Here is a 20,039-nt window from a genome sequence, read left to right as displayed (position 1 = left end):
ATCCGAAAGTTTCTGTACAGGTTGATATTCTGAAATGACTTTTCATTCAGCTCTGCTTTATTTTCACATAGCTCTTGCCAACTCCCCCAAGTCATAATTTTAAACTATCCTGTGTCCTAATATGCACAAACTGCTGAAGAATTATGCCACTATTTAATTATGACAACATGACAACACCACCTTCCAAACAAGTAAGAACAAGTTTGTGTGTGTCTATTTACATTGTCCAAAATGACAAGCCCTGTGAAGAGAATGTGTATATGCAGCAGTTTCTCCTGGATCAAGTGAAAGCCTAAGGTTAATTTTACTCAGGAATGGCACTTACACTGTGATGATTCAAAGTGGAATTATGTTTAATGCCTGTAAGCACATAATTTGACTTAGAATTTCAGTGACTTTCTTTTTAGTGACTTAACCATATGCCTTTTTAAGTTTATTTTTGTAGACACTGCATTATTTGTTTTTGTTTTACCATCACCTTTTATAATATTTGAATTAAAAAAGGCTTTCTTGGCTTATATACATATATATGTATTTTTAAATTAAAAACAAACCGTGTAACAACATTCCTGCCTTGTGCTCACTGCTGAGTAAATAAACTACTCTCTTAAGTGACTTTAGCTCAGACAGATCAGGCACAGATATTAAATGGTTGCATCTTTCGAGCTGATTTACTTTCATAGGTGGCAATAATGGAAAGATCTTTTTGCATGTAGTGCAATATTTTTTTGCTGTACGTCCTTATACAAGGGTATACAAAACTTTTTTTTTTTTTTTTTAAATCCTACAATTTCTGAATCTGATTTCTCTATTACAAGGTGGTGGGCCTTCAAAGCCTATATTACCAACTTTGAGGAAAAGAAGAAGCATTTCCTGGATAGGACACCAGACTAGTGCAAAACTTATAAACCACAAACTCCATACTGAAAATGAACAAGTAAATTATATATTGAGGTTCAAACTGCATACCTTCGATTTAAAATTTACAGATATCCCACAGCCACTTTTACCATTAGACAGTATACCACAGTCATTTAGCTTTATGCTGCTTTCAGATTTTATGGGAAATTTAAGGTACTAGTATATCTTCCCAGTACCTACTGTTCAGAAGCATTTCAAATTCTGATTTGAATTTTAAGAAAAACATGTGGTGAGATTTTCTGTTTAATTGGCACAATAAGAAGTTACAGACTCACATAAATGTTTTCTATAAATAAAAGTCAAACAATGACATTAACTTGGTATTGCATTGCTACAAACACGCAGGGGTCATGAAATGCCATTCTTGCTAACCTTGCTATTTGGTTTACTTTTTATAATCAAATGACACAAACAGTGAAGATTACATCACAACTGGCGAATATGAGAATTAAGTTATCTGCAAATTATTTCAATTAGAGTTCCCACTTAGAATGGTGTTCACCTGAAACTTCCCAAGGGGAAGCCTGTATTTCTCATATTTTATACACGTATGTGAATGCAGCATTAGTCTGTGTTGATGAAGATACTAAATATTATCAATAAATGAACTGTTTTGCTTTAAATCCCATATCATTAATTAAATTATTGCAACACACTGGGTGCCTTGAAGCTTTTTGAGAAAAATTGACGATGAATAAACAAAGTGGATAACTGTAAATGTCTTAATATAAAATGACTCTTAGCAACTAGAAAGTTTAAAATCAATCAAAGCAGTTTTCTCCCCAGGGCATTTTAGCAGGGTGTGTCAAGGTGACTGTTAAGCACAACTCGTTTATCTATTCCGAAGATCACTTTTTCAAAGACCCATTATAAGAGCAAAGCAATGGTATTGTTATTTAAAGGTATGTGTTACATTACATAAGACTTGCACAGTGTTTTATGGTGTAAATGATTGTTTTCTGATTTGATGCTAAAAGTGGTTACCTACATACAAACATATTTGAGCGCTTAAGGTAGGGAAGAAGAAAAATGTTTTTGATCATTACTAATTAGCACGCTGCCTATTAACCAATTAGATGAAAAATAAAAGTAGCAACAAGAAAAAATATTCCTACCAAGGAATTCTCTTAAATTAGTTAAATACTGTCATCATAAACAAACAATGGAATTTCTAATAAACAGAGTATCACTCCTTTTGGCTGAGCATTTCTAGTCTTTCACAGTAATATAATTACAGAACAATTGAGATAAACAAAGCTGGAGATTTCTGCCTCAGTGCATGAAACCTAGGTAAACTTATTTTCAGTACAACTAAAGGATATGTCATATTGCGCTACTTTTCCAGAGATATTCAGTGGTAGTCTTAATTTACATAATTTCATAATCAGTCATTGGCATGCTCCCATGAAGCCAATTGCGCTAATGTGACATGCCCAATAGTAAAATCAAACAGGTTTATGAAATATGAATATGAAACAGGAAGCTTTGGACCTCACAAAAAGAACAGACACTTGCCTGTCTGATGTCTCATGTTTTATGTACCATGATAGAATGGTGGGGGGTAGCAGAGATTGTGTGTAAACTCGCCATACCTGTTAACCCATCGCACATCATGGGTTTTGTCAGGCACCATGCTATTCACTCTCAGAAAAAAGGTTAAGCTCCACTGTGTTGGAAGTTTGTAATGCAATCACTAAATACAACATGGGCAGAAACAAGATCAGCAACTGCATCGGAAAATTCGACACAACCCACCACTATAAGTCATGTAACATGATATCAGCTTATACAAATAATTAATGGATACAGTTAAACGTTAATGGTACACCATAATTATGTAAACATTATGTTTAGGGCAACCAATATTAAGGGAAATTTCTAATGCTTAAGGTTCCACACAGCAAAACAAATATATAAACAGACCATCCCTTCCTCATAGTGATTTTCATATAATAAAATACATGATGAGAGGTATAAAAAGGTTTCGATTAAATGTACATGACTATCACACACGCAGAATCATTAAACTTCCATTTACATTGAAAACTATGACAATTTCACATACTTTCACTAAATTAGGCTTTATGTTGATTCATGGCAGTATTAAATATTTCTTAATGAGCAAATGTCATTTATACAATATTCCAAAAAGTAATAGCAGCAATTTTAAAATTATAAATGTTAAATTAAAACTGTTGCATCTGGAAGCAAGGCAGTCAAACAATTTTCAATGTGTGTGTAATTTTTATCTAGTTTAAGAAAGCTACGCCTGAACGAAATTTTGACTCAAAAAAAAAAAAAAAAACAGGAAGGCATTAGTCAATACAAATATTCTTTTCTCCTGAATTTGTTCTGCTTATGCTTCATCCGAAGACTTCAGGAATATTAATTGTAAATTATGTATGCTAGCATTTTTTTTAAATCAAATTATTAAAACAGAACAACAAGTAAAAAGAACAATACTGTAGAAAGATTTTAATTCATTCTTCTACCAGGAATATTAAATTAACCATGGTTACATACATATACATACATACATACATCTTTATAACAACAAATTTAAACATGTAGATGCATACATTAATGCAAAGTAGACAGTATACTACAATTTCAGCTGTTCTGTTATGCACTGTACTTATTTTATTTTTAAACGATTTAAGAAAAGGTCAAAAATAAATGTGTCATTTAAAATTTTGGATATAACTAAATTATTTACAAAAAAGAGGAAGATCAAAGAAGGAATATATTTACTAAAACAAACCCGCTGGCCAATTCGAACATCATCAACAGTTATTGGTGCTGGAAAGGGAGCAGTGAAAGTGTATGCATTAATTTATGCACTACTAAAATAAAAAATATTCCAGAAACTGACAGTCTCCCTCAGCTGTAATTGATTATGCTATTTATGTTCCTTATAACATGTTTAAATGGCTGTCACAGTAAAACTAAAGAATATATAAATGTCCAAATAATTGTAATGTTGTATTGTACAAACCAGCCTTACTGTTTCATTAAGCTTTAATGTTGCCCTTAATGATGAAATAAGCATAAATAAAGCATACTTCCGTGAAGCATAAATGTCAAGCTAATATTTCTTGTTGAACAAGATATTTTGGTTAAACAGGAAATTCCCTACTAATCTTTCTTTAAAAATAAAATCAGGATTGATACCTGTGCTGCTGTAATTAATAAAATCATTTTGCAGTCTCTCTATACACCCATATTTCTTTTATTGTTTTTTGACTTAAGCGAAAATAAAAAATCCCTTACATTTGCTTTCATTTACGTTGTCAAATTACAATTTTAAATGAAAAAATTAGAAAAGTAAATTTATAAAAAAAATATACCAACTACTACTGTAGATGTACAGCAACAAACATTCCAAACTGCTCTGATCTCTAGATTCTTCACTGATCTGAATGAACACTTTAATTTGAAGAAATAATAATTTAGCATCACTACCTTATGCTAAACAATACAAATTAACAACAATAATATTGGTTTCAACTGCTATGTATCTCCACAGGCATTCGTTTTGTGCCAGTTCTGGATGGACACTGCAAAGCAGGCATAAGGATTCCGATCTTTTTTGAAAGTTAAATAAGTATCAATGACGTGTATTAACAAGCAAAAGACATCAGTATACCTTTTTTAACATCGCTGAGCCGACACTCAAAATGTAAAAAATTATTCTTGTTTATGCAGCTCGCATTTAAAACACATCCATTCATTCATCGTTTTGATCTTCTTTTATCCCATTAAATTTTTAAAAACATACATTTCGATAATTAAAAGAATGATCATTAAAGAACTTTGAAAAGCTCATTGCACTTGTTTCACACTGAACAGAAATGTATTATTTGAGGCTTCAGAGAGCAACACAGGAAATTACCCTGACACAACATGTGAAAACAGTACAGGGATTTCCTAAGGCCAATACTACTCTGTTAAGGAGGAAGATGATAGGCAGTTTATATGCACCCTAGGGTGCGCTCCGGCGCCACTCCGAGCACAAAGACTAGGAGCAACATGCAATTACGTAAGACTCTTTTCCTCGTAAATGCAGCTGAATGCGTACCCCAATGTCGGCCACTTCGATTACTAAATCCCTGCGACATGAGAAGAACACGTAGGCAGCGAAGATAAAGGAGCTTCATCGTAGAGAGACAGTGCCATACAATGGACATCAAATGCGATTATCACAAGTCGCTCTCGCGTTTTTGTGCACTATCCTCATGTTCTCTACCACTCTAAACACACAAGGAAAACGCGCCTCTCTCCTGGAGGGGGAAAAACATAAATAAATCCAATCGCGCCAGTCTCCGCAAACACTGACCTGTCTCTCCCTCGCATGCTCCCGGATCCCACATTCAAACAAGTCGGGGGCTTTTGCTCGCTGGCTTTCTTCTCTTTTTTTAATTTTTTTCTGGTCCTCTTTTGCAGCTCTCACAAATTCCCCATTCTTTCAAACCAGACGACAGAGACGAGCAACGGTGTATCCCGGAACAGCCGACGACAAGCAGTCTGGGTGGGAAAGAAATTCTTTTGCTTTTTGAATGAAGGAGTGATTGTGTGCAATAGGTTGTTGTTGTTGTTGTATTTAATATTATGTACTAACCGTTCGCCTCTTCAGTTAAAAACAAACCGTGTTTAATTTACTTTGTTAGATAAGTATTCGCCACGCTAACGTAATGGGAATCAACAAAGCACAAATACCTCCAAAACACAAAATCATAATAAATTATAAAATAAACCTCATGCGTTTTCAGCACTATGAGCTGGTGTCTCCATTATGCCCTGAATAAAATCATGGCGGGCCTGAGGGTCACCCCCTCCCTCTTTCACCTATAGGGGCGGGGATAGTGAAGATGGGCGTTGTAGTTCTCCACTTTTCCCCTTTGCACTTATGTAAAAGAAGCGATCGCAACAAACGACTACAAACACAATGGCTCCCAAATCCTTGACCCCATATAACTTCCCGAATGGGGCACACGGACTCTTGTAGGGAACAGTAGGCTACGAATTCGCCGTGCCCATTGTTTTATTCAGGAACAATGATGTCACAGGACTACAACTGAAATGCCGATTGGGGGCGCGGCTTTAAGAGTAACCGGATGATTGGGATATGTAGTTCTATCTATCTATCTATCTATCTATCTATCTATCTATCTATCTATCTTTTAAATGTAATAATTTTGCAGGAATATTAAAATATTTTGTTAACTATTAATAAAAAAGAAAACAAAAATGAATACACACACATAAAAAAACACAACACAACTCCTAGTATTATTGTTATCTCAGACTATGTCAATATTTTTTTCACTATACAAGTATGCATCCTTTAGAATTCTAACTTTAATGGGTAAATGGGTAGAACCAAGCTACAAACATTTTTATCCCTGGTGCTAATTTAAAATAGGCAAAATTATGTTATGATCTGATCTGATCTGATTATCTATCTATCTATCTATCTATCTATCTATCTATCTATCTATCTATCTATCTATCTATCTATCTGTCTGTCTATTTTGTACTCTGTCACAGCAAGTTGCAAAGCTGCAACATGTTTATAAAATAAGCTTTTGAAAAAAACAGTTAAAACTGTACAGTAAATTGCAGGAATAAATATAAAAATTTTTCAACTTTTTTTTTCACATTTTTTTCCATTTACCAACATCAAACAAATACCAATCATTTTTTTCATAGAACTTATTATTTTGATTGGAATTGATAAACAAAACTCAAAAAAGCACTCATAGGAGTATGAGTTAATGTCTGTCATGGTGAACATCACGCATATAATACTTTACATTTTGAACCCAAGCAGGTTAGGTTACTTGATTCAGAGACACAAAGCAAGACCATTGCTTTATTTTCAGTATACATGAGAGGTATAAAGAAAGTAAACTTATGAATAAATTCAACAGTTACACATGCAACAATATCATAAAATGGTTTTATTTAGGAGATTTTGTGCATTTCATTAATGGGTATTTATTGTAAGCTGTTATATACTTTATCTTACTAATAGTATGAAAGGGTTTTTTTATGACAGGATGCATTCTTGAAAAGAAAAGAACGAGACAAACTAGAATGACTTGAGAATTAGGAGTATCAAATGGAATTCCTTAAGGCTCAGTGCTTTGACCCCTGCTGATATGCCAAGGTGAAAATACAGCATATTTCTTCACACTTCTTTGTCACTAAGTTTACGTTAATGGAAATTAATTTATGGGAACTGCAAAGAGATGACTTCAGTTCTGCTCATTGGATACTAAACTAACTTATTAAAAATGAATGGCATTGAATTAAATACACAATTAATTTGTCAAACTTTAGGAGTACAATGTGCCATTAAGTCACAGTTTTATATGGTTATTGTTCCACCTTCCCTAGAATGGCAGAGGCTTTTAAAAAGCATATAGAGGTCATCAACTGCAGTGTGCCTCTTGCTACTGTATAAACTCTGCTATTTCAGAGTGAGCCACAGGGGATCTTTTGAGAATGAACTCTTTTAGCGTAATGGCTTTTTTTGTTTCATGCATTTTGTAATGAAGGATACCCTATTCAGGGTGCTGTAATCTTGTCTAATGCATGGTGCCTTTTTAATGCAAACTAGTTGTTTGCTGCAGAATGTCAGACAGAAGCTTTCCTCTGAAGGTTTTACTAAAAATGAATTAAATGATTTGCAGACAAAATTTTAAAATCAATTAAATAATATATTTGGATTTTTTTCACTAATTGTTGTCCAATTGATTACTTAGAAAATGTTTTGCTCCATGGCTATACTGCTTCATAGTGAAAATATTAGCTCATGGGGCCATTAATAGAAGCTTTTCAATGTGAAAATTCACTCTATTTTTGTTTTATCTTCCGAGGGAAGAACTGCTTGAAACTCTTTTATTGGTTTTATGGCTAAATAAATAAAGAGTAACTTTGCAGGCTTTTTAGCTTCCTACCCCTATGGGGCAACCTTCTCCTGATGACTTTAATTTCCTTGAAACTTCTTTTATTCTCTCAGTAAATTATTTTAATGACTTTATGCATCTCAGTGCCTGTGGCATTTTAAAGAGTTTTGAATCTAAAGTTCTGGTTCCCAAATTGATTCAGTTACTTTTCTTAAATCTATAAATCAGTCATTAATGTCCATTTTTCTCCCCTTTTATTGTTAAGCAACAGATACAGCTCATGAGATCGGCAGCATGCTAATTAAGAACAAATTAAATATAGTTCTTTCATAGCAAACTATACGTATGGATTCCATTAACTGATTTTACGCAACGTTTAAGAATGAACCATTTAAATTATTGTTGACAATAAATCCTCCGTAATTATTGCGCACTCAATTTCTTTGTTACCACGTTTTAAAGCTTGCATTCCAGACTCAAATTGCAAGTCCAACAAACTAAACGGACTCGTTCTTCCAGGGCATTATGCTTTACTGTTATACTGTATTACGCTTGAGTGTCTTACTGAGAGTACTCATTAGAGTCAAAACCCTTTTATTGTGGATTTTTACTTTGAGGCCTGGACCTGGTATTGTCCTGTTAAGATAGAATGCGTTTATATTTAAGAAAGAATCCTGATCCTTGGTTTTCTTCTTTATTATAAAGTTTCTGTTGTGGATTGTTATTTGCAAACAAATAAAACAAGGTAGAATGGACTAATTAATATTAATTTGTATAAAATGTTAAGTTAGTATAACATTTTCCTTATGATAAGATATCTAGCAGAAAAATGGTATAATGTGTGAACAGAAAACATTATACTTACAAACTGGTTTAGAAATAATATTGGAAAGTAATTTTGTTTGTACAGTACCTAAACAGTCATTGCTTTTGTTATTATTCATACTTATATAAATACTATACATCATTTTCTTATCTACCTCAGCTCAATATATATTCATAAGAATCTAGATCATATCCTTGTATCTGTGTGCAAAAAGACGAACCTCCCCTGTGCAGGGCACCAGTTCATAACAGTGTATCACAAGCTTACACAAGACCAGTGTGCATATGTTTGGGTGTGGGAGGAAACAAGAGCTTTCAGGAAAAACCCATACAGACACGGGGAAATCATTGAAACACCACACAGGGAATCACCAGGTTGTGAGTCAAATACTGAAATCTAGTTTAGTGTGCCGTAATGCAATCAATAATAGGTTAACAAAGAAGGGCTGTATGAAGTAACTAAATTGTTTATTGGACTAATTTTTGTAAATGACATTTTAATAAGATGACAAAAGGAGTGCCCACTACAACTTGCTTGCTGTACCCAAGACTATTTAAGAGACTAAATAAGTGCTATTTTTTAAGGTTGAAGAGTTTTTGTCTAGTTCTGTATGCATGTGTGTGTTTGTGGTCTTGCATTTGGGTCAAATAAAAAGAACTGAATTGAATGTTAATATATGTCCAGTCACATAAAAACAATTTACAGCTATATATTAGCTGACAAACTCATTCATTTTCTTTTTTTCTATTTTTAAAAAACCTTCCATGACTGTTATGCCTGGAAATGTATTGGGCTAATACAGTCCATCTGTTAATCCGTCCAGTTTGTAACATGCTTATCCAGTTCTGGATCATAGGGAGCTTGAGCACAATTTGGGAAACAATCTTAGACAGGATGATAGTCCATCCAGTGGGGTATTTTATTATTAAGTTCAAACGGGTTAGAGTTAAGTGAATAATTGTGTACTGTGATGAACTGGCATCACAGTCAGGGTTGGTTATTGCCTTGTGCTTTCTCTACCCATGATTGGCTCCAGCTCCTTAGAACTAATTAGTGGAAAAAGCAGAATAAGAAAATAAATGTAATATCCTCAAACTCAGTTGATTCAATTTAGGGTCACTGGAGGGCAAATCCTATGCAGACATCACTGGGCAACAGTCAGGAAACAGCGCTGGGCAGGACTTCAGTCCTTTACAGGGCTCACTCACTCACACAGCAACACTCTGTCACGCAGGTCCACTTGTAATCACAAATTATCTAACCTGTATGTCTTTTCAGATGTAGAAGGACAACAACTGGAGTACCTAGAAGAAAACCTACAAAGGGGAACTCTAGAAGGATGGCTTCAGTTTCCGAAGCTGGTCTTGGCCCAATAAATTATCACCTTAATAAATATAAAGTAGATCATGGCTGGGTCTTGAAAAGCCCCTTCCCAACATATGTGCAATGACCTTAGAGTTGAGAGAAGACTTGGACAGGGCTTCATTAACCGTTAGGAAGAGAGGCGAGAGTTTTATAAGTAACCAACACAAAATGAGAGAAAGAAGGATTTCATAGTGTTTGAAGGTGGGCAGTTAATCAATCCACCGCACCAGGATGGACAGTGGTGAATGCTATTTTAGGCAGCCCCAGTGAAGCAGCTAGGATTGTTATTTATTTTAATACTTAATTCCTCCTTGGGGTATCACTTTCCTTATGCCCCTATTAAATTAGTATATACATTCTTTTTTATACTGTATACTTCATCTTATTTGGATTTTTTTAAGTTTGGAGATAATTTGTGTTCAATCTATATTTTGTTGTTTCATCCCATCTTCCAGCTAAAAAAAGTTATGGCTGTCTTAGTTATGTTCATATAATTTCTGAGTGGTGGATGTGGCCTTCTGCTTTTTCTTTACACTAATTCTTTTTGGCAATTTAGTTATTTGTAAAGATGAAGAAAAGCTCACCTGGTTTTATTGATTTGCTTTTCTTGATGTTTCATGTCATCATCCCCTCCCTTCCTTAAACCCAAATTTACAAAATTAATGGGAATATTGTCACTTGCTCGCCATGAGTATGTTTTTGTCTTTACCTTTGTCTCTGCTGCTTAGCAATCACAAAAGCAATACACTCGTAGCTTTTGCTGACTTGATGTTCATCTGATACTATTTCCTAATAAAGATGCGCACAGAAAAAAAGCTTGGTTCATCTCAGCTGTGCTTGTCTTTAGAAGTTTGTTAGACTCTGGTACTCCCAGTTTGATCACGTTTCAGCCAGTCGGTTCAAACCATGGCATAGTTAATGACTTTTGTTCATCTGTATATATATAAGTGTTGAGGTTCTTAAGATTTTTTGAAATACAACCAATAAGATCTTGTGGTTTTTAAAGGTGCAGATTATGTTCATCTGGAAGCAAGGACCACTCAGTCCATATCTGACGTTACTACCACTGCTATATCAGTACCAATGGGGTACAAAGTGTGCAAAAATAAACTTTCAAAAGTACAGCTAAAATTAGAAATAATATTTGAAGGAAAACTTTAAACATTGAATAATACTCCTGCCGTACATTGGCAGAGTGGTAACACAACTGTCTTGCAATAAGGAGACAAGGGTTCACATCCTGGGTGTTCCCTGCATGGAGTTTGCATACAGTGCATCCGGAAAGTATTCACAACACATCACTTTTTCCACATTTTGCTATGTTACAGCCTTATTCCAAAATGGATTAAATTCATTTTTTTCCTCAGAATTCTACACACAACACCACACAATGACAACGTGAAAAAAGTTTATTTGAGATTTTTGCAAATTTATTAAAAATAAAAAAAATTAAGAAAGCACATGTACATAAGTATTCACAGCCTTTGCCATAAAGCTCAAAATTGAGCTCAGGTCCATCCTGTTTCCCCTGATCATCCTTGAGATGTTTCTGCAGCTTAATTGTAGTCCACCTGTGGTAAATTCAGTTGATTGGACATGATTTGGAAAGACACACACACACCTGTCTATATAAGGTCCCACAGCTGACAGTTCATGTCAGAGCACAAACCAAGCATGAAGTCAAAGGAATTGTTTGTAGACCTCCGAGACAGGATTGTCTCGAGGCACAAATCTGGAAAAGGTTACAGAAAAATTTCTGCTGCTTTGAAGGTCCCAATGAGCACAGTGGCCTCCATCATCTGTAAGTGGAAGAAGTTCGAAATCACCAGGACTCTTCCTAGAGCTGGCTGTCCATCTAAACTGAGCGATCTGGGGAGAAGGGCCTTAGTCAGGGAGGTGACCCAATGGTCACTCTGTCAGACCTCCAGAGGTCCTCTGTGGAGAGAAGAGAACCTTCCAGAAGGACAACCATCTCTGCATCAATCCACCAATCAGGCCTGTATGGTAGAGTGGCCAGACGGAAGCCACTCCTTAGTAAAAGGCACATGGTAGCCCACCTGGAGTTTGCCAAAAGGCACCTGAAGGACTCTCAGACCATGAGAAACAAAATTCTTTGGTCTGATGAGACAAAGATTGAACTCTTTGGTGTGAATGCCAGGCGTCACGTTTGGAGGAAACCAGGCACCGCTCATCACCAGGCCAATACCATCCCTACAGTGAAGCATGGTGGTGGCAGCATCATGCTGTGGGGATGTTTTTCAGCGGCAGGAACTGGAAGACTAGTCAGGATAAAGGGAAAGATGACTACAGCAATGTACAGAGACATCCTGGATGAAAATCTGCTCCAGAGTGCTCTTGACCTCAGACGGTTCATCTTTCAGCAGGACAATGACCGTAAGCACACAGCCAAGAGATCAAAGGAGTGGCTTCAGGTCAACTCTGTGAATGTCCTTGAGTAGTCCAGCCAGAGCCCAGACTTGAATCTGATTGAACATCTCTGTAGAGATCTTAAAATGGCTGTGCACCGACGCTTCCAACCCAACCTGATGGAGCTTGAGAGGTGCTGCAAAGAGGAATGGGCGAAACTGGCTAAGGCTAGGTGTGCCAAGCTTGTGGCATCATATTCAAAAGACCTGAGGCTGTAATTGCTGCCAAAGGTGCATCGACAAAGTATTAAGCAAAGGCTGTGAATACTTATGTACATGTGATTTTTCAGTTTTTTTATTTTTAATAAATTTGCAAAAACCTCAAGTAAACTTTTTCACGTTGTCATTATGGGATGTTGTGTGTAGAATTCTGAGGAAAAAATGAATTTAATCCAATTTGGAATAAGGCTGTAACATAACAAAATGTGGAAAAAGTGATGTGTATGTGTGTGGCATGTGGGTGTGTATTTGTATGTTCACCCTTTGATAGACTGGTGCCTTATTCAGGGGTTGTTCAGCTCCCCATGACCCCTGAGATAGGCTACAGATCTCTGCAACCCTGCTGTGGATTAAGAAGGCTGAGAAATTGGTACTGTTATAATAATAAAAGAAAATTTACAGATAAAATTATATGAAACATATATTTTGAAATATGTGTAGAAGTTGGTACCCAGAAATTTGCATGTTACAAAGCAAGTGTGGCTCACTTGGAGGTGACCTTAGGTGTGAGAGTCTTGTCAGTTGTTGCCAAGTCAACTTGACTAACAGACCATTTTATCATTAATCCCCAGCCAGCACTACTCCTTCCCAAAATATTTTCCAGGTTGAGAGGCTAAAGACGGATAACTATGTAAAAGTGAAGTCACGAAAGCACTTAAGAAAAGTGTAACTCAGTATTTTCTATTCATGTAGCATTATTTTATTCATTGTTGTTTATGTACTGCCCCCGAAAACTGCATGGTAAGTTCTCTAACCCTAACCTAAATGCCTATCCTAATTTGAGTTGGTTATATATTTACTGTACATTTAAAAACATATATACTACATATTTTGTGATCTTGAGTTGAGGTAAGTGGGTTCAGAAATGGATGAATGGATAATAACTGGTACAATACCAGTACAATACCTTGATTTTATGATGTCACTTTGCATACAAGCATAAAGCAGCAAAAATGTTTTGAATGACAGTATTACTAATGACATTAGATTTGTCAGCATTCAGCATTTTATAGTTATTAATTAATTTTTTAAAAATCACATTGTGTTATAATGGAACAAGATTGGGGTTGGTAGCAGATCAGACAGAAGTAGACCCAAGAGAGGGTACCAGTCCAACACAGTGGATACTCTCACACACATCATTACTCACTTGTGCAGGGTCAGTTTACGTAATACACTCTTGCCTGTACATCCTGAGGCGCTGTCAAAAGCAGAGGACTGAATAAAAACACAAGCTCCTTTAGATAGGGATTATGTTGAAATTTAAACCCAGGGCTCTGGAGGTGTGAGACAGCAGGAATAACCACCATGTCATTATGACACCCTTTCTGTAAATAATAAAGTAAAAATAAATGTCACAGAGTTAATATTTTGTTTAAGATAAATATATATTTGCCTCAAGATGTCTAGTTAAAAACAGGACATACACAGAGACACCTCCAAAGTGATGGGAAAACAGGTTCAGAAAGAAAGAAAAAACACACAAGCACATATACAGACATTCAGCAAACAATGTGATGCAACTCTTTAGGAATCGTTGCAGTCCATACATTCAGACATTTATTTAACACCTTAATGCAAATCCAGTGACCTGATCCTTAGATTTGGCCCATGTGTCCTCTCTCTCTGGCACAATTCTTTCACTTCTGGCTTCACCTCTTTTGCTTTTATAGTCTTAAAGAGGGGTACAACCAGAAGGGGCAGTTCTCATCCTTCTGTCTTAGCCTTTTTGGGTTTTGTTATGTTCTCTCCATTCCCAGTTATCTTGTTGTAGAGGCAGTGCTATGCAGTAAGGTGGTGGCTGAGTGAGAGAAAGAGCCCAGCTGAAGTCACCAGGAAGGGCTTCACTGTAAATTTCTTAGAAGCAGCCGCTGCAGGAGCAGTGGGGTTGTCTTCCTTTATCTCATGCTGAAGGGAGCTGCTTTTGAGAGGTATTTTAATCTAGACGTTGTACGTTCACAACTAACCACTGGCAGTTATCACAGTGTGAAATGCGTGACCTGGCATGGATTGTGGTGTGATTTCATTAAAAATGTCATAGTCAGCATGATTTGCCATGTGGACAGGTGGATTGCAGAGGCAGTGCTGTGCAGCCACAGGATTTTGCTAAACCCAAAACACCCAATGTCCTCAGGAAGCATCACTGATGATGTGTCTCAGCGCATCCTACAATGTATCGTTAAACTAAGCCAGGGTTAACCGTGGGTTATATTTAAATGTCTTTTATTTATGTCTCTTTTATTTTTGATTTATGATTATTATAGATTATGTTAATATTGCTATTTATTTTTATTATTTGTGTAGTTGTGTATTTGATGCCAATTTTATTTTATTTCTTGATTATTTAGTTTTTCCGTGCATGTATTTGTTTTTCTATGTTCTTTGTACTTTGTAAGTGGACCTCCAAGAGGTGGGGCAAAAATACCTCACCTCAAAGAGCCTCTCCTAGTCTTTAAAGGCAAGCTGGGAAAGCGAGTTTCTTGCAATTTATTGTATTTGCTTTGGATGAGAATTAAGTGAAAATTTTTGTTTCTTTGTTTGGATTTTTGGTTTTGTGATTTGTTTTCATCCTTATTTTTAGTTTATGCTTTTACAGATTTAGGATTTAACTTGGTTTCTTTGGATTGGCTTCTAGACAACTTCTTTTTGCTGCTTTTTCAGTCTTATGTAATCTTAATGTTAATAAATATCTTATTTATAAAGGATTTTGTCTTGCTATTCTTTTCTTGATCCAAAGGTTTTTCAATGGTTTGCTCTTTCTGCTGACAGATACTTTGAACTACTGGGATATTTAAGTGTATTTAAACATTTTGAAATCAAAGTGCAAGGCCAAAGGTGTAGGCCAAAGACAGCCTTTTGAGTATTCACTCGGGCTGCCAGAAAGTGAGCCTTTTCTGGACAGGCTAAGTAGAATGGTGGCCTGTTTTGCAATGTTTTGGAAGCCCCACACCTTTTCAGTTTCTGAATGCTCAGAAACATAACAACTGGCATTTTCCACAGTGCAAAATATACAGCCTGGGATGGATTATGGTGTAATTCCATGACAAAATACCTGCCTAGGTATATCCTGGCCCTTTCATTACTGTTGCATACATGCCATAAAAACAGAACAGCACTTGCGGAATACCAAGAGTTCTAAGCCCCCTTTTTAGAGATCTCTCCTGTAATTCTAGACAGGGCCATCTTAACGCATGGGCACACTGGGCAGTTGTCCGGAGGCCCCACAAGCATAGGGGCCCCATGCTAATCTACAGTATGTATGTTGTGACTTGTTGAGTGATTGTGTAGGTAGGGGCTCCAGTGCACTGCTTTGCCCGGGGGCCTATAATGCTGTTAAGATGGTCCTGATTCTAGGTTCCAATTAAGGTAATATCTTTGGCTATATATACTGTATATATACAGTATACATATAGGGTGGTCCAGATCTAATTATGCAATTTTCATTACGCTATAACTTATTAAGTTTATTACATAGAAAATCACCCAAAAAATCCCGGACCATCGAGAAGTGTGCAAACTGACGACATGAACAATTGTCTTAGTGCCGAACTCGAATCATCCCCGCATAAATCAAAGCCATCCAGACGATCTGGATCTGCATAATTAGATCTGGACCACCCTGTATATATATACACATTCACGTATATATATATACAGTATGCAAACTCCATGCAGGGAACACCCAGGATGTGAACCCTTGTCTCCTTATTGCAAGAATGCACACTAAAGAGATATGTTCTGATCATTTGCTGACTTGCTGCTGCTGCTGCTGGCAAGCTGTGTGTTCTGCTTATCACATTGCGTGTTGATCTTTTAAAAGCCTGTACAGCAGCTGTCCTTTGGTCTTACTGCCTTGTCTCACGGGACGTTAAAGTGTCTCTCACGGGAAGTCAAACTGTCTTCCGAAAAGATCATGTCTTGACTCCCTCCCAAGATTTTCAAGATTTCTATTATATATATATATATATATATATATATATATAAATATATATATATATATATATATAAACATATTCTTGTATATATGTAGATACATAAGGTCATGTCAGTAAATTAATAAAACTGATATTAAAGAGAATTTTGTTGTAAAAAAATTATATGTTGATACTTGCCCTCTGGAAAAATTCTTGGAAATTGACTTCTTTGAGGTCCAACAGTGCTTTGATTTTGGGTCTTGGGATGTTTTCAATCTTTCTCATTAATTGAAATCAAATATTAATTTCATGACGGACCATGTATATTTATCCATCCATCATCCAACCCGCTATATCCTAACTACAGGGTCACGGTGGTCTGCTGGAGCCAATCCCAGCCAACACAAGGCACAAGGCAGGAAACAAACCCCAGGCAGGACGCCAGCCCACTGCAGGGCACACACACATACACACCCACACACAAAGCACACACTAGGGACAATTTAGAATCGCCAAAGCACCTAACCTGCATGTCTTTGGACTGTGGGAGGAAACCGGAGCACCCAAAGGAAACCCACACAGACATGGGGAGAACATGCAAAATCCACCCGGGAAGCAAACCCAGGTCTCCTAACTGCGAGGCAGCAGCACTACCACTGCACCACCGTGCCACCCTTGAACTAGCTTATGATAATTGTTTTGTGTTTATTTTCTTATTCTTTTTAAATGTATTTGTTACTGTTGTTTATGGATTTGTTTTTGGTGATTGTTTATTATTTCTATTACATTTTTCCTTTCCATTTTACTTTTAATTGACAATTACTTAAGCGTACTGCTGTCACTTGAAGGTGCCTAATTTACAGGTCTTTTTGGCCAGTGTGAGTACCAAAGTATTGAGTTCTTTTCTCCTTGCCTGTGGCTCCCTTCCACCATGTACCGTAGGTCCTTCATGTCTTGCAAAAAATGTATAATAGTTTTAATTGTAGTTACTGTATGTCTTCTCTAATTCATTCCTTTAATTATTACTCCTGTTTAATTCAGGGAATTCTAATTTTGTTTTTCATTCTGGGATTTCTCTTCTTTTTATGCTAATTTTAAAAGTCTTTCATTGAGGAAATTTTGATTGGTTTTTGGGGATTTGGACATGTGTTATTTTTGGGGGTTCTTCCAGTTAGGCATAAATTTAGATAAATTTCAGAAAACTACTTTTATGCTAATATGCGATCACTGTACTAGTAAGTGTTGGATAATTTAAGTTTTATCATTCTATTTCTTTTTTGAGGTTTTCAGGAATCATTTTTGTTTCCTTAAAAGATATTTCTTTCATATTTTTATTATTTCCAAAGTGCTTTCTTTTTTTAATTTAGAATTTCTTTTGTTTCTGCTTTTTCTTAAATATTTGGTTGTATGCATGTTGTGAAAAATGATCAATTAAGTTTAATAAATGTAATCATTAAATAATCACAATTTAGTGTTTGAAGTTCTTTACAGTCTTTTCCTCTGGCCCTAACTTTTATCATAGAACATATTGTGCGTATATACTTCATATATAATAATTACTAATTTACTTGAAAACTGCTTAAATAAAGTGTGAGTAAAGTGTGTAAATGTAAATTTTTGTGTGTAAACACTACATATATTTCTTTTAAAATGTATTAAATGTTTCATAGTATGCTTAAGTAAAACATAATTTAATTGGGAATTTGAACAGAAAATGTAACACTTTAACTAGTTATTTTATAAAGTAGATATTCAAAAGCAGTGGGATTGTTTTACAATTCTATAAAATAAATTTTATATTTTGTTTATACTCTTTAATTGTTTCTATGTGCAATAATTAACAGTTTAATTAAGCTGTACTATGATTTTAACACACAATAGGTAAGTGGCAGAGAGCAATCAAAGTTCCATAAAAGCTGAGGATATTTATTTACAATACTTGGTCTGATTGCTGTTTTAGCCAAATACATTCAAATATTCTGTTTCAGTTCATATTGAGTATTGATTTAGATTAGATTAGATTAAATTAAATTAGATAAACATTATTAATCCCATGCAGAAATTCAGATGCATCAGCAGCAGAAACATACTATAAAAACAAGGATATATGACAAATAATACAGCCAATTAATATATCAATCCATCAATAAATCAATAAATAAATGTATATTCTGAAGATATTTCCAAATGACCTTAATGAGTACATCAGCAGGAAGCATTGAATTATCTAATAGCATTTGGCAGAAAAGAACCATAGAGGCTATTCTTTCCACCATGTGCTGTGCAAACATGATGCGGGCAACAAAATTAATTACTCTTAATCTGTCCATAGCACTTGTATTTCACAAACATTCTACATATCTTTTTTTGGACTGTTCTGTCCTCTGGTTTTATCTGTATCCTTGGAAGCAATGGTGTTCAAGATAAAATTATATTGCAGTGGATTTTCAGAGAGTCACTGGGAATAATCAAACGTCTATGGAACAAGACCTTATCCTCAGAGAGCTAGATCAAATCATCTATGACATAAATTTTTCTTTTAGTTCTCTCATAGAATTTTGCAAAAGAAGAAAATTTTGCAGCACAGATAGGAAGCAGTAAAATAAAAGATATTGTTTCTTTCTTCACAATTTTAATTGTAAAATCTACCTCAAACAGATTTTTAAGAGAGAAGCAAGTTAGTTGGATATATACAGTATATATTTTTTTCCTGTTGTATTTACTCTATGTCTACATTTTTGCTGTATATGTGAATGAATGGCAGATATGTATACACCGTACTTTGTGTTTCTTAATTAAGGGTGTCTTGTCCATTTAATTTTAACACAAATGAGGAAATTAATTTCCCTCTGTGGTTCAGATAAACATTAAGTTGGCTGTGTAACTTTCTGGTAGGGCATAGTTTTGTAGGAGATTGTATTGACTCTGTTTCTGCTTCACATGGCTTACTACTGTATGTACTTGAAATGTAATAGGAAAGTAGTGACTAAATATCAGCAATGTGATTGTCATGACCCAGCTGCCACATAATTAAAATATAATAAATAAATATCACTTTAGGAGACATAAATTGCATTTAAAAGCAACAGGAAGACAAAATAACTTAATTGTCACATGCTGCAGGAATCTCTGACTGGAAATTAATACTATCCTAGTGAAGAAGCTAAAATACCAAAAGCCTTAAACTTGAGCTTTGTTCACATGACGTTGCATTTAAACTAGTACACAAAGAAAATTAATATTGTACCAAATATAATAAAAAAAATGTATTAAACATATAACAAAAAAAAGTGTAAATGCTAAAAAATAAAATTGCATAAAAATGAAAAACTCTTAATCATGTCCCCAAGCCTCATTTTGATAGGGATGATGACAACATCATACAATATTACACATGACAACTCCCACCCCATTGTGTGGTCACCTCCCCTAAACGGCATCATAATGTAACTTGCGT

General features: G+C 35.3%; 1 protein-coding gene across 1 annotated transcript in view; it reads right to left on the bottom strand.

Annotated features, from left to right (window-relative positions):
• Positions 1-5,754, bottom strand: part of LOC120537463 (F-box/LRR-repeat protein 19-like) — a 94,773-nt gene extending 89,019 nt beyond the window's left edge. Inside the window, 1 exon segment of the mRNA XM_039766413.1 lies at positions 5,676-5,754. The gene's annotated coding sequence lies outside the window, so the exon portion shown is untranslated.
• Between the last annotated feature and the right edge of the window lie 14,285 nt (positions 5,755-20,039).

This window comes from Polypterus senegalus, chromosome 10 (assembly GCF_016835505.1).
Source record: "Polypterus senegalus isolate Bchr_013 chromosome 10, ASM1683550v1, whole genome shotgun sequence".
NCBI classification, from domain to species: Eukaryota; Metazoa; Chordata; class Cladistia; order Polypteriformes; family Polypteridae; genus Polypterus; species Polypterus senegalus.
This window is presented reverse-complemented; position numbering and strand designations above follow the sequence as displayed.